This window comes from Sturnus vulgaris, chromosome W (assembly GCF_052056855.1).
Source record: "Sturnus vulgaris isolate bStuVul1 chromosome W, bStuVul1.hap1, whole genome shotgun sequence".
In the NCBI taxonomy this organism is placed as follows: Eukaryota; Metazoa; Chordata; class Aves; order Passeriformes; family Sturnidae; genus Sturnus; species Sturnus vulgaris.
Window position 1 is genome coordinate 28,735,833 of NC_142282.1, and position 20,185 is coordinate 28,756,017.

The window sequence follows — 20,185 nt, forward strand, 5'->3', positions numbered from 1 at the left end:
AGGGCATGGACTGATATTTGTCCCCTATAGCTGTCCAGAGATAATTGGAGACTGGCATTGCTCTGGAGCAAATGCTCAAACATCTCTTTAGTCAATCTTTCAGGAGAGTTCCTCCCCTCCTCAGACAGTTTGACTGGGAGGTGAATACATGTGAAGTCACAACCAGCCAGTTCATACAGTCTCATCCTTGCTTTCCGAATCAGCTGAGCTATCAGCTCTTGCTGCTTAGTAATGGTTTTGTATCTTTGGTGGGAGAGGAAGACCCACTCTATGATTTAGAGTGACTCTCTCTGCCCCTCAATCCATTGGAATATCAACCCGTGTAAGTGTGGCAGTTTTCCTAGGACAATGAATTTGAAGGGCAGCTCGGACTGGTAACGATGAGCTTGCCTCTCTCCTAAAGCCTTCTGTACCTTTTCGATTGCAGTCTTTGCCTCTGGGGTCAGTTCTCTGGGAGAAACCAGCTCTCTCTCCCCCTTCAATAAATTAAAGAAAGGTTCTAGGTCCTCATTAGTGACGCCTAGCCAGGGCCTGATCCAATTCAAAGACCCACACAAGGAATGGAGATCTGCCAAGGTTTGTGGATTACAATTAATTTCCAATTTCTGCGGAACAATGGTCTGTGCAGTAATTTCCAAGCCCAGGTACTTCCAAGGTGGCATCCTTTGGATTTTGTCCTCCTGCAATTGAAATCCAGCAGAAGTTAAAACCTTAACCACTAGTTCAAGTGTGTATTGGAGTATAGAGTCATCAGGGGCACACACAACCACATCATCCATGTAGTGTAAGATGATGGCTTCCCTTCTCTGAGCACGCACAGGGGATAGCAACGAGGCCACGTACCACTGGCAGATGAAGGGACTACATTTCATTCCCTGCGGAAGAACTTTTCAGTGGTAGTGCTTCATTGGGTCTTCTCAATTGATGGCATGAACCGAGAAGTCGAACTGTGGAGCATCTTCTGGGTGTAGGGGAATGTGGAAGAAACAGTCCTTGATGTCTAGAACAGCCAATTGCCAATCTCTGGGAAGCATCGTTGGAGAAGGCATCCCAGGTTGGAGAGACCCTATGTCCTCAATCACTTTGTTTATTTCCCGGAGGTCGTGGAGCAGCCTCCACTTGTCCTTCCTTGGCTTCTTTATTACAAAGACCAGAAAATTCCACGGACTTGTGGTCTCCTCTATGTGGCCTTTAGCCAATTGCTTCTCCACAAGCTCTTCAAGCGCCTTAAACTTCTCCTTACTCATCCACCACTGTGCTACCCACTTTGGGGTATCATATAGCCATGTTAATTTATGGGTAGGGCCCTCTACAGTGGCTGCCTCTAAAAATCCTGGGGAGTCTTAGGAATAATCAATTTTACTCCCCACTAGTACATGGTGTCTCTCCCCCATAGAGGGCATTTATAGTCTGTAACAAATGGAAGGATGCTAGCCAATTTTCCATCCGGCCCTTCAATTTGCACGATGCTTTTTGATATTTTTGCCAGTTTTACCCCTCCTACACCTTGGATTTTGCCTGCCATAGGTTGTAATTCCCAATGTGATGGGCACATCTTCTCGGGTATGATAGTCACATCAGCGCCTGTGTCCAGTACCCCTTCCACATGGAGGTGGTCTGATCCACGAGTTAGGTTGCATGCCAGAGAAGGTTTGTCCTCACCCACCACTTCTGCCCAGTAGACTTCAGGTGATTTTCCATCTACTGGGACCTCTGCTGGGATGGGAATGGCCTGGGCGAGGATTTGTCCCTCGACCAGGTAATATGGTGGTAGAGGACATAGTGCCAGGAGAATGAGGCCAGTTATGTTTCCCTTGATGGTCATGGGCGCTACCTCAATCTCTAGGGGTGTGTGTGCTGTGTCCCCGATAACAAAGTACTCACTGTCCAGTTTCATGTGGTTTAACATCACGTCCTGTGTGCTGTTGGGCAAGTCCACTGTTATGACTGTCCAATCAGGTGACCTGAAATGAAAACCTTTGGTAGTCACGAGCCTAAAACAGCCTAGTGGCTGCCAAACCTTGTTAATTGAACATTTGACATTTTGATTGTCCTGCATCCCCACACCCTGTATTCCATCCTCCCCCCTTTTTTTTTTAAGAGGGAGTCTTTTGCCAGTGTGGATCCCGCAGTATTTATAGTCCAGGGCGCGATTGTGTTAATGGCGGGTGTGCGCTGTAGATCTAGGTTTTTTGTTTGTTGGTCTTCTTCTGTTTCTGGTTGTGTGGACAGTCTCTGGCGAAGTGTCCTGGCTGCTTGCACTGGAAGCAGATGATCTGCTGCAGCTGCTCTGGTGACATTGGTTGCTTCTTTGCTCCTGATGTCACAACTGCCGTCATCTTTGAGTGTGCCAGTCCTGGATTTCTCTTGTGCCCACTGAGCAGTTCTGCTTTCCTGGCGCAGGCTTCTATCATCTGTGCTAAGCTAGGCGTTGGCTCGAGGGGAAGGCTAAGGATAACCCTGTGGTAGGTTTCATTAGCATTCCTCTGAGCCATCTCCTTAATCACTTTGGCTTGTACCACCGGATCACTCACCTGTCTTTCCACTTGCACACGAAGGCGATCTACAAACTGTAAGAAATTCTCAGAAGCAAACTGTTTAATGTTAACATAACTACCCTTGGCATCCACTGTTGGTAATTGATTAAAAGCCTTTTTTGCAACATTGCATATTTTATCCAGGACAGACTTGGATAGTACTTTGGTTTGTTTTTCGAGGCAATGCCAATCCCCTTCCCCACATAGGTGTTCATATGTTATTTCATTATCATCAGCATCTTTTGCATCCTCCGAGCTTTGTAAAAGCTCTTGTAAAAGCACCTTCAAAAATATTTTCCACAGGCTTTTCCATAGGTCATATTCTGAGGGAGTTAACAGACATCGGAAAAGCTCCTTGATATCATTTGGGACTAGTTCGTTTGAGCTAAAGGTGGCTCTCATCATGCCTTTAAAGATTTCACTATTTCTGCCAAATTCTCTCTGTACTTTACAAATTTCCTTTTTATCTTGATAGGACAAAGGCTGATAACTTCTCTTGCCATTTCTCCTACCGAGATAAACCATGGGAGCAGCTGATGGTACATATTCTTCATATTCTTCTCCCAGGTTTTGACTCCCAGGGCTGGGCACCACCCCCCCCCCCCCCCCGCCACTGGGCCAGGGAGGCTGCCCACCCACCCCCACCACGGGGACCCCATCTGTCCCGCAGGGGCTGTTAACTGATCCCTCCTCACCCCCATCCCCACTGGCACTGAACCCAGCAAGGGCTTCACTGCCCCCCCCCCCCCCTGCAGTAGCTTAGAAGGCAGGCATGTGAAACTGGAGCAGGGGTGTGGTGGTGGGATCCAGGGTTGAAACGTGTGGGCGGGGTTGCAGGATGATGTCATGCAGGGCAGGGTCTGGGAGGAGGGAGGGGGCAAGGCAGCCGAGGGCAGGAGTGGGTTATGGGAGGGGAAAGGGTTAGGGGCAGGGACCAGAGGGTAAAGGGGATTGTGGGATGATGGAGGAAACATGTGGCTGCCACCATATGGGACCCCCACCACTCTCTCTACAGTGCCCTGGGGACAAGCTGCATGGCCAGAGCCGTCTTGGATCTTGTCCCCGGCCCCTTCAGGCTTAGCCACATGGCCGTTGCCCTGAAGGGAAGGGAAGTCACTTCTATAGCTTTCTGAACACTGCTACGAAGGAAAAACATTTGGGAGGGAAGGGTACAAGGAAGAATGACTGACAATTTCTAAAAAATCATCAGAACCGGGATACTGGGGAGGAATCAGGGCCCCAGAGCAGCTACGGCTGTGCTGGGTGCCCTGCATCTCCCAGGGAGACCCGTGGGTCCCCTCCAGTTCCAGGTTATAGCATTTTGGGGAAGGGGAAGGTGAATCTGAGCTATTTCACTGTTGCTGGCTGTTGTGTTCTGTCTGAATTAGAAGTTTCTGAATTTGTAAGAATATCGGGAGGAATACAGAGGCTGTTTCATCTCCATTTTCCACTTTTAAAGTTAATAAATCCCCAGTCCTCCAGGAGCGAAAAGAGAGTGAGGTCAGGGGGCACAGGTCTTTTCTAGGGTCTGTAAGGGGGCGGGAAGAAATTTGATCTCGGCAAACTAGGCATGGCCAGAGGGGAGAGGGACCAGGCCACAGGACATTGCAGGGGTCACGGAATCTACCATTTCCAATACATCTAGTGAGTTACAACACATATCCATACCTTTACTCACCATGGGATTCTGCCTGAGCCCCACGAGAAGACCAGAAGTCAAAGCTATCTTTCAGAATCCCTCAGAGACAACTGGAGATCTATTAGCTGCAGACCCTCCGGGGCTGAAGTCCGAAGTCCCAGTTGTGGTGCCAAATTACCATAAAAAAATGTCTGGAATATTAGAATAATATTGTCTCTCCAACAGTAAAATTGTGCTAAGGAGGGCTGTGGAGACCGATGGGCCAACTAAGAAAGCATCTGCCACTCTCCCTTGGAGAGGATAACCTTAAGCATTATCCCTCCTGGTAGTGGTTGGGAAAAATAGCTCCCAGCATGCCTCCCTGCTCTAGGCAGATCGCTTCTACCCCATTGGTCCTTCCCCCTTCACCCCGCCCCTTGTCTTCCCCATATAAACCCTACTCCCTGCGCAGTCTGTGAGCCGGACTTCCGTCCCTGCTCAGCAGCAGAGCAGTCTGTCCCTGGTCCCCTTCGTGGAAGAAGCTGAATAAACTTCTCTGCGGAATACCATACGGGGCTCCCTTCCTTCTCTCCAGCATCACTCGAGGTGGGTCACAAAAGAGCTGAATCACTTGGCCTGGAAGCATGGACGACGTGCCTGTTACCATCAGGATGTCTTTCTAAAGACATTACTCTGGAAGGTCGCTGCACCAGAGCGCCCTGTGCCCACCGGTACCTCCCCGCCGGTGCCGCTCCACTGCTACCCACCGTGACAGAGGGCATCATTTATTCAGGCCTGAGGAGCACGCAGGAGAGTCTAACCTAAACTGGACACATGACTTTACAAGACGGTTACCTATATACAGTCCCTACCATGGTACAATTCACCCATTACCATAAATCTCACCCCAAGTACCCAGAGATTCAGTCCTTTGTTTTGTCTATCACTGCATTCTTGGGCCAAATATCTTCTTATCTCCCAACCATCCTTGCTGAAAGCAGCTTTTGCAGGCCTTGTTTCTCTGCTAAAAGTTTCACAGGCACAGTAAAAATTGAGTTAACCCTTTTAGTATCAGGTACAGCTAGGTTTAATTTCTGATTATACCAAATTCCTCACTATAAGTGTGGTCACAATCCCAGATGCACCAATAATGTCAGTTATACTATGACTGCTCTCATTCGGAATCACAGATTCATCAGTAGCGTAGTTCACTATTTCAACACTATAAATCTGGTCAAGCTGGATAAGAACTTTTGTGAAAACAGGTTCACAAGTAGTGTGGTTTATTGTAGCAACAGATTATAGATTCTTTTAGATTGCTGGTGATAAATTCACTACACTCACAAAATACATGTATATAGGGCAATGTACAAGTGTCCTGTCTGGGTTTCTGTGAAAGCGGGTGGAAACACCAATTTAATGTAGGAGTTTTGGTTCGCCAATTTGAAATTTCCTGACCAATGCACCAATTTATATTGTGGCTTTAGCATTGACCAAATTGCCAGTGCACCCACTAGAATTATTTACTCATTTCCTGCTGTGAGGTAGGATTAGGAGGAAAGACAAACAGACTCAACTTTAAAGGGTACAAAGAAAATCTTTATTACTAGAAACTATAACAAAAAATAATAAAACTCAGAATAAAACTTTTAGAACACTCCTCCTCTGTGGACACACACATTTAGAGAGCTAGGAAATTACAGCTTGAGAATTCTTTCTCAGGCCTGGACTTCTCCTGCCTCTCAGGTTCATTCCCAGAATGATAAGCTGATTGTGGCTTCAGTTAGGGAGGAAGTCTCCCAAGATGATAATATGGTGAAAAACAGAATGGAATTCATAATAAAGATTAACACCTGGGCTTTTTCCCTGGGACACATCCTGAGGTAGGGTCTTATGGATGTTTTTCCCAATTGTCCAATGAGTTATTGTCCTGTCTTAGCTCCGCGTAATATGCTTTAAATACGGGATGTCTGTTCAATAAAGTTGGCCTTTTTTCCCTAAAGAGATCCATGTGTGTTGCTCTCCTTGCTCTCTCTCTCTCTTTCTAGCACAGTAACCACACTCCTCCCTTACGATTTCTTTTCTTTCACACTGACAACATACAGAAAGAAATCATTCAATTTACCATATTTTAAAAACTATAGTCTTTCACCAATTTACTTGGGAGAAGAGACTTCTCTTTTCAGTCTATGGAGATTTCTCCCCAATAAACAGTTTTCTCGTGGCCTCGATGTCACAGTGAATCAGCTGCCTGGGAGAATGGAAATCTGATCACTGTGTAAAAATTCCTTCCTGGACTAACAGTCTTCCCACAATCGTTATTGAGGATCATATCAACTTACGGGGCACACTTTAAGGATTATAAAAGTTCAAACAGAAGCTCTCTTCATCTTTGAAAACAGAGGTCTTCTCTTCCCTGGGGGGCAGCAGGGGTCTTCTTCTCTCCTCTTTATTCAAACCTATGGGATCACAGCCACTTCAACATCTGCTTACTTTAGCACAAACGCCTCTGCTCATCTTTACAGTTAGAACATTCATCCATCCCATAATACATTTCTATGTGTTATAGGGAAACAAGAGTCTATTCTCTATAGCTTAAAAAAAAGAGAAATTTCAGTCCATGACTCTCCTGCTTCCCTCATCTGGGAAGTGACTCTTCCTTTTGTCTAACCTTGGTGTTTTCATGCTGTTTCTGTGCGTATCTTCATCTCTGTCCTTTTCTTTCACTCAGGAGAGAGAACAAAGTGTCTGCAAGTCTCATTCTGGGCAGTGAAAGAATTAATATCTTGCCTGGGCAGTAGATGGTCATGTGATCTCTTCCAGGTGGCAGCCCCAGAGCTATTTATAATAAAGAGTCTTTCAAGGCCCCACTGGGGCTGGGCTAGGATCTAGGATCGTAAGGGCCCAGCAAAAAAGCAGTGGTGGTTGTTCTGGCTGCATGGCTGCTTTCTGGAGTTTACTACATTTAATTGCAGCCACGGGCTGATGGTCTTCCCCCTGCCCAGCAGGCACGGATTGCGGAGCCTTGCTGGAACAGGGCCCAACTGTCTCTCACCCATGCCCCGCGGGCACTACAGCAAGGCAGACCCATCCAACCCAGACCCACTCCTTCAGGGTGGGGAGACACCCTGCAGACCAGTGGCAGGGCAGGGTTTTAATGTCAGCTAGATGTTCTCCTGAGCTGTGGTCCCCCTGGCACAGCCAGGGGGAGGGAAAACTAAGATCTTAGCAGCAGTGCAGGCCTCCCCTCCCCCTTTCCATCAGGGACCCAGGTCGAAAATGGGGCCCGGAGGGCTTCCTGAGGTCTTCGGGCCACACGGAGGGGTCCAGGCTGGTGTTACCTGCACTGAGACTGGAAGGGAAAGAGAACTTTCCCAAGGTGTGTTTGTTTTAAAATGTGAATCTCAGAGAGTTGTGTCCATCTCTTGCAGTGGTTTAACCAGTTGTCAGTTCTCAAAACAAATCACTGATTGTTTTTTGTCAGACATAGAGGAAGACTAGCTGCTCCGCTCAGAAAAAATCACTTCCTTGGGTTGCCTCTAGTGCCAAACACGCACACGTCCCTGGGCATACTCCAATACAGTCAGAGGTGCAAATCTTAGCAAAGAGATGTCTTTGCTTTTGGGAGAAGAGCAAGCCCATCAACTAGTCTGTAAGGTGGTTGTATTATTATCTTCACACCAAGGAGTAAGAAGGAAATGCGCTGCAAGCAGAAGAAGGGACATGTAACCTGGGAAGGGTACAGGGATACCGTTCAGATGTGTAGGGATGGGATCTCGTGTTTTGCGATTCAATTTAAGTAATGAAATCTATGTGATATGTAACAAAAGGTTAACCACAAGTAATATTGCAACAAGATGTGCAGGTAAAGCAAGCGAGATAGCAGAGCTAACAAGATGGCAGAGCAAGTGAGATTCTAAGTGCCATCAAAAGCAAGATAGAAAGTTTTAACAGAACTTGCAAACTGCAAAATTAGCTAAAAACAAGTTAGACTGAAAAACAAGAGGCACCAGGCATGTGCTGAAGATAGAGGCAAAAAGTTCAAACACAAGGAAGACTACAGAAGTCTTCATCAACACACCACCAGAAGACTGATAACCACCACAGAAGGAACTGATGCATGGCAAAAGCAACAGACAGATGACAGCTCTAAGCAAATATAAGTATGCTAATGATTTGTTGTAATCGCAACGTTGCATGGAAGGACTTTTAAAGTGTAACTGAAGGCTAAAGACGATTGAGTGTTTTTGGTGGAGAGATCCTCCTCACTCCCAGCGCTGAATAAACAAATACTGGCTCTGTAGCCGTCTGACTATACAGTTTTATTATCTTGTTCAGTTTTGGGCATGAGTACAGAAGAGCAAAGAAAACTAAGTCTCTGTGAATAAAACAGATCAAACCCAGAAAGGTTCAAAATATACTCCAAAACTCCATCAAAAGCAAGGGAGGTTAAATGTTGGTGCCAAAAAAAAATTATATCATTTATTTACTAGTAGAAGAGGCAAAGAGAAAGAAAGAAAGAAAGAAAGAAAGAAAGAAAGAAAGAAAGAAAGAAAGAAAGAAAGAAAGAAAGAGAGAGATTGAGAGGAATTGGGTAGAAATATATCACCTTTACTAGGGTCCCAACAATGTCTCTTTGCTCCCCTCCATCTGGTCTTCTTGGTGGTGAGGCTCCCCCGTCACCCCGTGCCGCAGAAAAGTATAAAATCCAATGGATTAATATATGCTTGGGCCAGGTGGGAATGTCCAGGAGCCTCCCCTGGGGAGGACAAGTTTGACACTGTCCCTTGCAACACTGTGGATCTATTGCATCATATGTAGTGTTCTGGTGCAGGGTCTTGGGACCCCTTTGGGGGGGCCTTTGATGAGCCATGACACCCCCTCTGCCGTTTTTCTCGTGGATGCGGCTTTTCCCAGGGTGAAGGGGCCCCACAGCTGAGCTAGTCTCCACGGGGGAGGATGAGCGCTCACTGCCTCTGAGCAGAGGCTTTTTTACCACACGCCCAAATCCACTCCTCCTCCCCCTCCCCCCCCCCCTTTTGGTGCAAGGCTCTGTGCAAGCCTGACAGCTGATAAACCTGAGACTGTGGTCTCCACCCTGAAAGTGCTAAGCTTAATCCTTTTGTGAATGTATTCTCCCCCAGCCCAGACCTGAGTCACTTTATCTATCTCCATCAACTTGCAGTCCAGGGCCTGTCAGGGCCCCATTCAGGGTGTGGTGGTCTTCCATGCAGCTTTTGTTATACAATTTTGCTATAATAGGCAAAAGTCCTGCATGATGATGTTTAAGCTATAAATTATAACATTTCTGTCTCAGACATCAGGAAAGTCAAGGCATAGATGGAACGGGACTTGGCAAGGGATGTGAAAAATAATAAGCGATTCTATAAGTACATTAGGTCAGAGAAGAAAGGCCAAGGAAAGTGTACTCTTGTAAGGTCCCAAAATCTCCTTCAACAAGACACTTAAAAGGGCTTACTGTTTTTCATGTACTCTGAGTTAGACACAGGGGAGAAATACTGACAAGGTATTCTCAAGGTGTTACCGTATGGATTAGAAATCCTGAATATTGGAATATAAAGTGTATAAACTATAATAGTAGTAGTAATGCTAAGGCTTGGAGACTGCAGTTCCCAGAGTAGGCCCTGGGAAACTAACTTAGGAATGTGCTGTGCTGAGAAAACAATGTTCAAAAGATTTAGCAGAGCATGCAGAACTGTTAGTGATAAGGTTAAAGTATAATCATAAATAAAGTACTGGTGGTGGGCAGTGGCGTAAGAGAGAGATTAAGGGGGAGAACACTATAGTCCTAGGATAAGCAACCATGTAAGATTTATGACGTAAAATGCTATCTACAAGGTGAATGTATCTATATTATTTAGAAGAATGTGTACTTCTGCACATAAACCATTTGTAAAAAGGGTATAAAAACTCTCTAAAAAAGGGAACCGGTGGGATTCTGACTTTGGATGTGAGTCCGCAGGTCCCCGGGCCCCGAATAAAGCACCGCATAAACTGACACTCTGTTAGTTTGTGTTTTACTTGGGGTTTCGGGCAGCAAAGGGGTCAAAACAACAAAAAACTTTACTGGCAACTTCAGAAAATCGGAGAACTTTGGCAAAAGTTTAAAGCAGCATTCAATCAATTTAAAACATTTTACAAATCATTAACTTAGCCCATTCAACTTAGGATGCTCCAAGCCCATCTGATTTTCGGTTACTCAAAATTCTGAGTAGAGGGAATTAGAAGAAGAAAGAGAAAGAAAAGATATAAAAAAGAACAAGCATAGCTACCTCTCTTGCTGTGTTCAGCTGATAGAAATGCCAAAAGGAGGTAGGGTCAAGACATGCTTGCCTTGTGTTCTAGGTTAAATACCCTTTGGCTTTCCTGGGCCCTTCCCCCAGGTGGAACTTCCTGTCACTTGGCCACTCTGGGACTAGATTGGGTCTTCAGGGGTGAGGCATGGAGCACTGCCTCCAGTGTGCCAGTGATTGGCAGCTACTGCAGGGCTGGGATACAGCCTGGAGAAGGTGGGGTGTATGGGACAGTGCATTGCTTCACCAAAGGCAAGGCCCGACCTGCCCCTTTCCCCCCACACAAAATATTTTGAGCCAGGAGTCTCCTCCAGTCTCTCACAACTCCCTGGATAAATGAGAAGGGGGCACTGGTAACAACAGCTATGGAGAAGGCTGAAGTACTCAACAAATTCTTCGTCTCAGTCTTCACTGTCAGTCAGGATTCTCAAGTCTCTCAAGTCCCTGGACTTCCAGGTGGGGGTTGGAGGAGCAGAGTCCCTCCCACTGTAAGCGAAGAGTAGGTTCAAGACCACCTGATAACATTGAATAGGCACAAGTCTAAGGGGCCTGATGACATGCATCCTTATGGAAACAAGCTGATGTTGTTGCTAAGCGACTCTCCATCATATGGGAAAAGTCCCCAGTGATAGGAAAAAGAGAAACATCACTCCTGTTTTTAAAAAGGGAAGAAAGGAAGACCTGGGGGACTGCAGACCAGTGAACCTCATCTCTGTGCCTGGGAAGATCGTGGAGCAGAATGTCATGAAAGTAATGTTAAAGGTCAACAAAACAAGGTTATCCAAGACAGCCAGCACAGCTTCACTAAGGGCAAATTGTGCCTGACCAATCTGGTGGCCTTCTATGACGGAATGACTGCAATGGTTGACAAGGGAAGACTAACTGATGTCATCTACCTAGAATTCTGTAAAGCCTTTGACACAATTCCACACATCATCATTATCTCTAAACTGGAAAGCTATGGATTTGAAGGGTGGACTATTTGGTGGACAAGGAGTTGGCTGGATGGATGCAGCCAGAGAGTTGTGGTGTTGGGGGTTGAATGCTTCCCTTTTCTTTCTGTGGAATTTCTCCCATTGTTTTGCTAAGTGGCTACACCTTAAGAACAGTAATGTTCTCTCGAAGGGAGGTGGGTGGAGGGAGGGGGGGGAGACCGGAAAAGGAAAGGTGGGACGGGGGTCTACAGCGGGCTGGGACTCTCTCGCTTGGCTCGTGGAGTGGGAGGATGCCCCGGTGCTCTGATCTGGCATCTCCCCTGCCATCCCAGCGCTGAGATCCACGCTCCCTGCTGTTGGACATCGCTCTGCTGCTCTCCCACCTCACCCTACTACCTCCGGACACTCTGCCGAGCACCACGACCGACACTGTAAGGGGGGGGAGTCACTTCCCCATCCCTCTCACCCCTGGGCTGCTGCCGCCATCACTCCAGCCCTCTTCAACTGCGTGGGACCTGCCCTGCCCCCAGCACCGGTAACTGAGCGCAGGGAGACAGCCTGCAGCCAAAAGGGACTGGAACTGAGTTATACTGTTCTGTTCTGTTGTCAATTTTTATAGCTGTTGTTGTTTTCTGCCTTGTTAGATATCAGTAAAGAACTGTTATTCTTATCCCCACATCCCCTGCCTGAAGGCTTCTGATTTGAAACTAAAATAATTAAAAGGGTGGGGGTTGCATTCTGCATCTCAGGAAAGGGGCTCTTGCCTTTCCTTAGCAAATACCTGTCTTTCAAACCAAGACATGTGGTCAATAGCTCAATGCCTGGATGGAAATCAGTGATGAGTAATGTCCCTCAGGGCTCTATCTTGGGACCGGTGTCCTTTAATAGCTTCATCAATGACAAAGGTATCAAGTGCACCCTCAGAAATTTTTCAGATAACACGAAGCTGAGTGGTGCAGGTGACACAACATAAGGATGGGATGCCATCCGGAGGGACCTGGAGGTACTTGAGAAGTGGGCTCACAAGAACCTCATGAGGTTCAACAAGTCCAAGTGCAAGGTGCTGCACCTGGGTTGCAGCAATCCCAGACATGAGTCCAGACTGGGAGGTAAACTCATTGAGAGCAGCCCGGCGGCGAAGGACTTGGGGGTGCTGGTGGGTGAAAAGCTGGACATGAGTCAGCAATGTGTGCTTGCAGCTCAGACAGCACCCTGGGCTGCATCAAAAGAGCTGTGGCCAGCAGGTCAAGGGAAATGATAGCCAAGATCCACTCTTAATACAGAGCGGGGGTCTTGATGGTTCTTTTGATCTCAAAGGTGCAAACAGGCGAAATGCAGGGGACAAAATCAGTTTATTCAACAGCAGAAAATCAGTTTATTCAACAACAGCAATGCATTTCATTAAATGCCAGCAATTCAGTTACGATAGAGGGGAGAGGTATAGGGAACAAAGTATAGAGAAACAGGAAGAAAAGAAGGGGATGGGAAAATAGCTACCAACAGACGAGACGGACGTCCTCACGGGTCATCCGATAGACGAGTCTTCATCAGTGGGGAGATCTCAAAGGGTCTTTCCCAGAGGGTCACTCTGTTATAGTCCTTCTCCAAAGCGAGTAGCCTCTGGCCAAGAGGTGAGAAGATTTATGGACCATTGTGTGGTGCTGCAGGAGACAGGTGGGGTCAGGCAGTCCTCAGTTGATACAACACAACCTCTGGTTGGTGCCATGACAGCACAGTCCAGTGAACACAATACACCAGCACACAGTCACAAGCATCCACCTTGGCCAGGCCAGGAAACAATTGTTTGGAGTCAGCCTGGGTGGGGGTCCTCGAGGTCTACTTGTGACAGTTGGGAAGCAAAATCGAGGACAACTTCGGACCGACCCTTACAATGATTGTCTCCCCTTCTACTCTGACCTCATGAGACCCTGCCTGGAGTACTGTGTCCAGTCCTCAGCACAAGACGTGGACCTCTTGGAATGAGTCTAGAACAGGGTCATGAAGATGATCAGAGAGATAGAGCACTTCTGCTGTGAAGACAGGCAGAGAGAGCTGAGGTTGTTCAGCCTGGAGAAGAGAATGCTCTAGGGAGACCTCATTGTGGCGTTCCTGTACTTAAAGGGGACTTATTAAAAAGAAGTAGAGAGTTTTTACACAGGCAGACAGTGATAGGACATGGGGGAATTGTTTAAATTAAAATAAAAGAGATTTAGATTAGATCTTGGAAAATTCTTTACTGCGAGGGTGGTGAGGTACTGGCAGAGGTTTCTCAGAGAGGTTGTGGATGCCCTGTCCCTGGAACTGTTGAACGTCAGTTTGGATGGGGCAGTGAGCAACCTGTGGTATCCCGGCCCACATCAAAAATGTTAGAACTAGATGGTCTTTGAAAGTCCCTTCCAACCCAAACCATTCTGCGATATGATTCTGTCTCAGTTTGAAACACAGGTGTCTGCTAAGGAAGACAGGAGTCTCCCTTGGAATAGAAGATATGACGCTCTCCCTTGAATTATTATAATTTTGAAATTAAAGGGCTTTCAGGCAAAGATGTGAGAAAAGGAATAACAGTTCTTTACTAGAGTGTGTATGTATAACAAGGCAAACAAATAACAACAATTGTAACAAGAAAGAACAGAAAACCCAATAAACAGTCTCTTCCTGCTCTTTGAGCAATTCCCACTTTTTGTGTAGTTATGGTTGCAGCCTACAGGGTCACTGGCAGACTCCCAGCAGGGCAGTGATACGTTTAAGTTTTCTGTTCTGTTCTGCTTGGATGTGCTTTTCTGTTGTGCTTGGGTGATGAAGACAAAACAGTCCGATTGCAGCTAAGGACTCAAGGACAGTATCTTTAAACTTCAAGCCCTAAGCATAGACAACGTGAAAAGAGGAGGGAGGACACACAAGCAAGCAAGGAGGATTAAACTTCCCTATTTGAGACTATTAATTGGACAGTTGACTCCTGCATGCAAATGGACTGAAACCTATACAGGTGTGAGAACTTGTGACCAACTCCTCCTTTGCTTCCATCTTGGAGCCATCCAGGCAGGGGTCACAACTGTAGCACTCATACTGCTAGGGTGTGGCTTTTGCAGGCCTTTCCCAGACCTCTCAATAAATACCCCTTTTTGAGGGGACTCAACTCTGTGTGTAGCCTCTGTTCCAGCTCCTCAAAGCATCAGAGCTGGCGACCCAGATGGGACAGGGAAGGCATCTGGAAAACCCCCTGGACTGAAGCCCCAGAAAGGCCCGGCAGAGGTCCAGAGGTATCAGAGGCAAGAACCTCGGGAACAGAGGCACATGAGTGACCAAATAAAAAGGGTATTCTTTTTAGCATCTGGGTTAGGTGCTAGGAGTGTTTGTGGATTATAATTTTGTAAATTGTAAATTTGTTTTGGGGAACCTTAGAGTTCCAAGTAGAATTGTTTTGCTCTTTATCCATCTTCTTAAAGAGCAGGTTTAAATTGCAGCACCACTGACCTAAAGCCAAAAGATAGCACAGCTGATTAGTTTCTATGCTGTGGCTGTGAGGGTTGTGAGTTCTAATCCCGAGTCTCTGTTTGTGTCTCTTACTCTTTATTCTTGGGCATCAGAATGGGGTGTGTATTTTCTGGTGAACATGATAATGGTAGTTTTCCAAGGGATAGCCCTTTGGCGTTAATATTGAAAAATTGGACTAATCTAATCAGGGAAGAGTCTATACTTTCAAAACCTAAACTTATTAGACTCTCAGAGAAAATATGGCCAACATATGAACTAGATAATAGAGAAACGTGGCCTAAATTTGGGATTTTAGATCGAAAATTAATATCAAGTTTAATATCCCGAATACACGATTCTTTGAAGAATTAGAGTATGCCCGACTTTTATGGTATTAGCATGTGAACAGGACTAAGATAAGAAGAAAGAACATATATTAGTCTTAAAAGATAAAAAGAAAGAGCTACCTTTCAGTAGTATATATAAAAACCCAGAGGAGGCGGAGACAGACCTGCTTGCTCCTGCCATGAGGACAGGATCGGTTCTGGCCGTGCGGGGCGGGGACCCAGGCCAGGACGCGGGCTAGGGCCAGGCCGCAGGCTCAGGCCGGGGCGCAGCTTCAGGCCAGGGCCCGGCCCCTCCTCCGGCACCGTGGCAAAGGGGGGCAAGGAGAACCACAGCTCAGGCGGGGCCCCAGTCAGTGAAGGAGGAAGGCAGGCTTTGGCAGCAATGGACACTGCCCCCGCCGCCTCCGGCAGCAGCCCGAGAGGAGAGGCTGGGGGGCAGGGCCTTTTATAGGGAAGGCGGAGAGGGAACCTCCCATGTGGGGAGCGGTGTCCCCTCCGTTCTCAGGCCTGTGAGATACCATGGCAAAGCCGAAGGTCAAGAATCTGCCTCGGAAGGTGACATCACCAAAGATCGCATACACACAGCCCGGCAGCGGAGTCGCAACAGGTCTTGTATGAAGCTTTCTAGGATTGGGACTAGCCGAGACCAACTCTTGGCTACTACAGAGACAGACAGCTCTTACTCAAATGATTCTGATGAGGAAGAGGAGGATGAGGAAATGGACGAGATTATTGCTGCCTTAAACAGACTGAGAAGGGGAAAGATAGCAAAAAAAGCCCTCAGAGAGCGTAGCCCAATTGCTCACCACACTAGATCAAAAAGGGAGAGAGACAGGGAACCAGTTTTGCAAGCCCCTTTGTGACAGGCAGTTGGTAATCAGGGGCCAGTATACGTGAAAGTACCATACTCCCTTATAGAGTTCGAACAGTGGAAAACTACCATAGGAAAATATAAAGAGAACCCAAATAAAGTGGCAAAATTGGTGGAACAGGCTATTAACTCACAAAACCCTGACTGGGAAGACTTGAACTCCATGTTTGATACATTACTCGATCCCACTGAGAGACAAATGGTTAATAAAGCCATCACAACCTCTGTGGAGGGGAACATAGTCAGTGGATTGCTTCAAAGTACTGTCACTCAGATATTTCCACTTGAGAATCCTGGGTGGGATCCAAATATACCAGAACATATGGCAAGGCTAAAACGATATCAAAGTCTTGTAGTATATGGGTTAAAACATGGAGTACCTAAAGCTATAAATTGGTCAAAGCTTTATGAAGTAAGACAAAATTATGACCAATCACCATCTGATTTTTTGAACAGGTTAAGAGAAGCTGCTATCAAATATACTGACCTAGACCCTGAATCAGCTGATGGTAAAGCACATTTCGTTTTGTTCTTTATGGGTCAGGCCTCAAATGATATAAGAAGGAAGCTTCAGAAGATAGAGGGGGTCGGAGATATGGAGAGACAGCTAGAGGTTGCCTGGAAAGTATTTTGAGATAGAGGTTCAACTGAAAGAGTTAAATCCATTAAATCCCAACCCAGTAAGAAGGCAACTCAGGAAAAGTCACCCAAAGAAACTTCCCCTACGGAGAAGGACCAGTGTGCATACTGTAGAAAGTGGGGACATTGGAAAAAGGACTGTCCAGAGTTAAAAGAAAAATCCTCAGTTCCCCAGCTTCCAAAAGTACAGACCTCAAGTGGCTCAGGCTCCGAGTGATGGAGACCGAGGGCTATTCCCCCAGCAGAGCCCTTGGCTATAACTAAGCTGGGGAAAGATGACATCGAGTTTTTGGTAGATACAGGAGCAGCATATTCTGTATTAAATACCTTAGAAGGGAAACTGAGTCACGACACTGTACATGTTGTTGGGGCGACTGGGGTAAGTGAAACATGGCCTTATTTCCAACCTTTAAAATTCAAATTGAGGCAGCATTGGGTAACTCATCAATTCCTTTACATGCCTAATTCCCCAAAACCATTGCTGGGCAGGGACCTACTAGAAAAATTGGAAGCAGAGATCAAATTCAAAAAGGGAAAGGGTGTAGAAGTTATAATTCCTGAATCTAAATTTGACCAAGTTGCTGCACTTTTTATACAGGAAAAATGCAGTGAAATCCCCGCTGAAGTTGAAAATGTGGTAGATCCAGTAGTGTGGACCAGTGATATCCCAGGAAGATCCAAACGGGCAGAACCAGTGAGTATTGGATTCAAACCAGGAACCACACCGGTAAGGCAAAAACAATACCCTTTAAAATTAGAGAATCGTAAGGGATTGGTACCTATAAGTGAAAAATTTCTACAACATGGTTTGTTTGTACAATGTGAGTCTAAATTCAATACCCCCATTTTAGCTGTCAAGAAAGCAGACCGTAAGAGTTACTGATTAGTAAAAGATTTAAGAGCAATCAACAAAATTACAGAGGATATACACCCAGTAGTAGCCAATCCCTACACTCTCTTGACCACACTGACAGACGAATTAGGGTGGTTTACTGTTATAGAGCTGAAGGATGCCTTTTTCTGCATTCCTGTGCATAAAAACAGTCAAGACCTTTTTGCTTTTTGAGTGGGACAATCCCGAGACAGGGAGGAAATGTCAACTTACCTGGAGAGTTTTACCCCAAGGTTTCAAGAACTGCCCTACCATATTTGGAAACCAACTAGCAAAGGAATTGGAAGATTGGAAAAGACAAGAGACAGAGGGAGTTATTCTTCAATATGTGGATGATACCTTGATTGCAGCCAGAACCAGAGAGGACTGCATACGATTCACTGTAAGTTTATTAAATTTCTTGGGACTGAGTGGATACAGAGTCTCTAAAGACAGAATACAGATTGCTAAAGAAGCAGTAGTCTATTTGGGACTTGAGATCTTCCGTGGACACCGACAGCTTAGCAAGGAAAGAAAATAAGCCATCTGTCGACTCCCAGAACCCCATACTGTAAGAGAGATGCAAGCTTTCCGGGGAATGGTAGGTTGGTGTCGTTTGTGGATAGCAAATTATGGACTACTGGTAAAACCCCTATATGGGGCATTAAAAGCAGCCAAGAAAGGAATTATCCCATGGACTGAACATGCTAGAGCAGCTTTTAAACAGCTGAAATACTCTCTAATGCCAGCTCCAGCAATGGGACTGCCAGACCTAACTAAACCTTTTGAACTTTTTACATATGAGAGACAGAGTATGGATCTGGGGGTACTAGCACAGCGTCTTGGGAACCAGCAGAGAGCTGTGGCCTATTTTTCCAAACAGCTAGACAGTGTTGCCCAAGGTTGGCCAGGATGCCTAAAGGCCGTGGCAGCCACTGTCATTTTGATCCAGGAGGCCCGAAAACTCACGCTTGGGGGACACATTGTAGTGTTTGTACCCCATGCAGTAGCAACTGTCCTCGAGCAGAAGGGGGGACATTGGCTGTCTGGCAACCGGATGCTGAAATACCAATCTCTGCTATTAGAACAGGATGATGTTACCCTGAAAACTACTTCTGTTGTTTACCGTGCCATGTTTCTGTCCTCCATCTCAATTGACAATGAGCCAGAGTATGACTGCTTGCAAATAATTGAAGAGGTCTATTCCAGCCGACCAGATCTGAAAGATGTGCCCATGGAGAATCCAAATTGGGAGCTTTTTACCAATGGAACCAGTTTTATGAAAAGTGGCAAAAGGATGACAGGCTATGCAGTGACCACACAGGACAAGGTAGTTGAGGCAAAAGCCCTGTCAGCAGATGTGTCATCACAGAAGGCTGAACTGATTGCATTGACAAGAGCCTTAGACCTGAGCGAGGGAAAAAAGGTAAATATATGGACTGACTTGAAGCATGCATTTAGTGTTGCCCACGCCCATGGAGCCATCTGGAAGGAAAGAGGACTCTTGAACTCTCAAGGTAATCAAATCAAGCATGCTGAGCAAATCCTTGCCCTCTTAGAGAGCATTAAAAAACCTGAAAAAATAGCTGTTATTGTAGAGGTCACCAAAATGGAAAATCCACTCCAGAATTGGGAAACTGTTTTGCTGATAAAATGGCAAGAAGGATTGCAGAAAAAGGTATTCTTGCAGTGGTTCATCAGAAAGAGTACGATTTGTTGGGTACACCCCAAAATATGACTAAGGGGACCACAAACTAATTCAATTTCTCAAAGCTGAAATTACAGAGAGTGGATGGGCTGTTACACCGACAAACCAGGTGGTAGTCCCACCCCTGATCCTACAGGAGTTAGTACAAAGAGAACATGAAACCACACATTTTGGGGTTGAAAACCTTTTGAAACATCTAAAAAAGGTAGTAATAGAAAAGAGAATGACTGATATTATACAATCAGTAGTAAGTAAATGCAAAATTTGTTGTAAGAACAACCCTGACACAAGGAAAAGAGTTATGTTAGGAGTAACAAAGGCAGGGGATCTTCCTGGGGATTACTGGCAAATAGATTTTGCGGAGTTACCATGCAAAGAAGGATACCGGTTGTATTGGTTTGAAAGCAAAACCAGTGAGAGACTCCAAGTCAGTAATACAAATTAATAGGGGAAAAAAAAAAAAAGAAACAAAAAAAATGCATGCAATAATACAAAAGAAAACCACTGACAGTCAGAATACAAACTGACACCCTGTCAGTCAGGGTGTTGGTAGCAGTCCGTATAAATGGTGGCTGCAGTCCTCCTGGATGACAGATGTGGTTCTGTTGAAGCAGTGCTCCTGTAGAAGGTGCAGTTTTCCTCTGAAGGTCCAGCGATGATGTGGAAAAGGTCCGACTTTCCTCTGGGATCCATTGGAAAGGGCTGCTTTTGCGTCCCAAACCCCAGTTTTTTATCTAGGTAGGAAAGGCTTGGCTCCTGCCCCTGGCTGGAGCATCTCCCAATGGAATGATATAATCTTATCAGTCATACAATAGGACTTAATGGCCCATTAACAGAAGATATCTTCTGGAGGAAGGATGGGTTGTGAAAA

The 20,185-nt window shown here is 46.0% G+C and overlaps 1 pseudogene; it reads left to right on the forward strand.

Moving 5' to 3' along the window:
- Positions 1-20,185, forward strand: part of LOC148220089 (uncharacterized) — a 57,233-nt pseudogene that overhangs the window by 35,208 nt on the left and 1,840 nt on the right.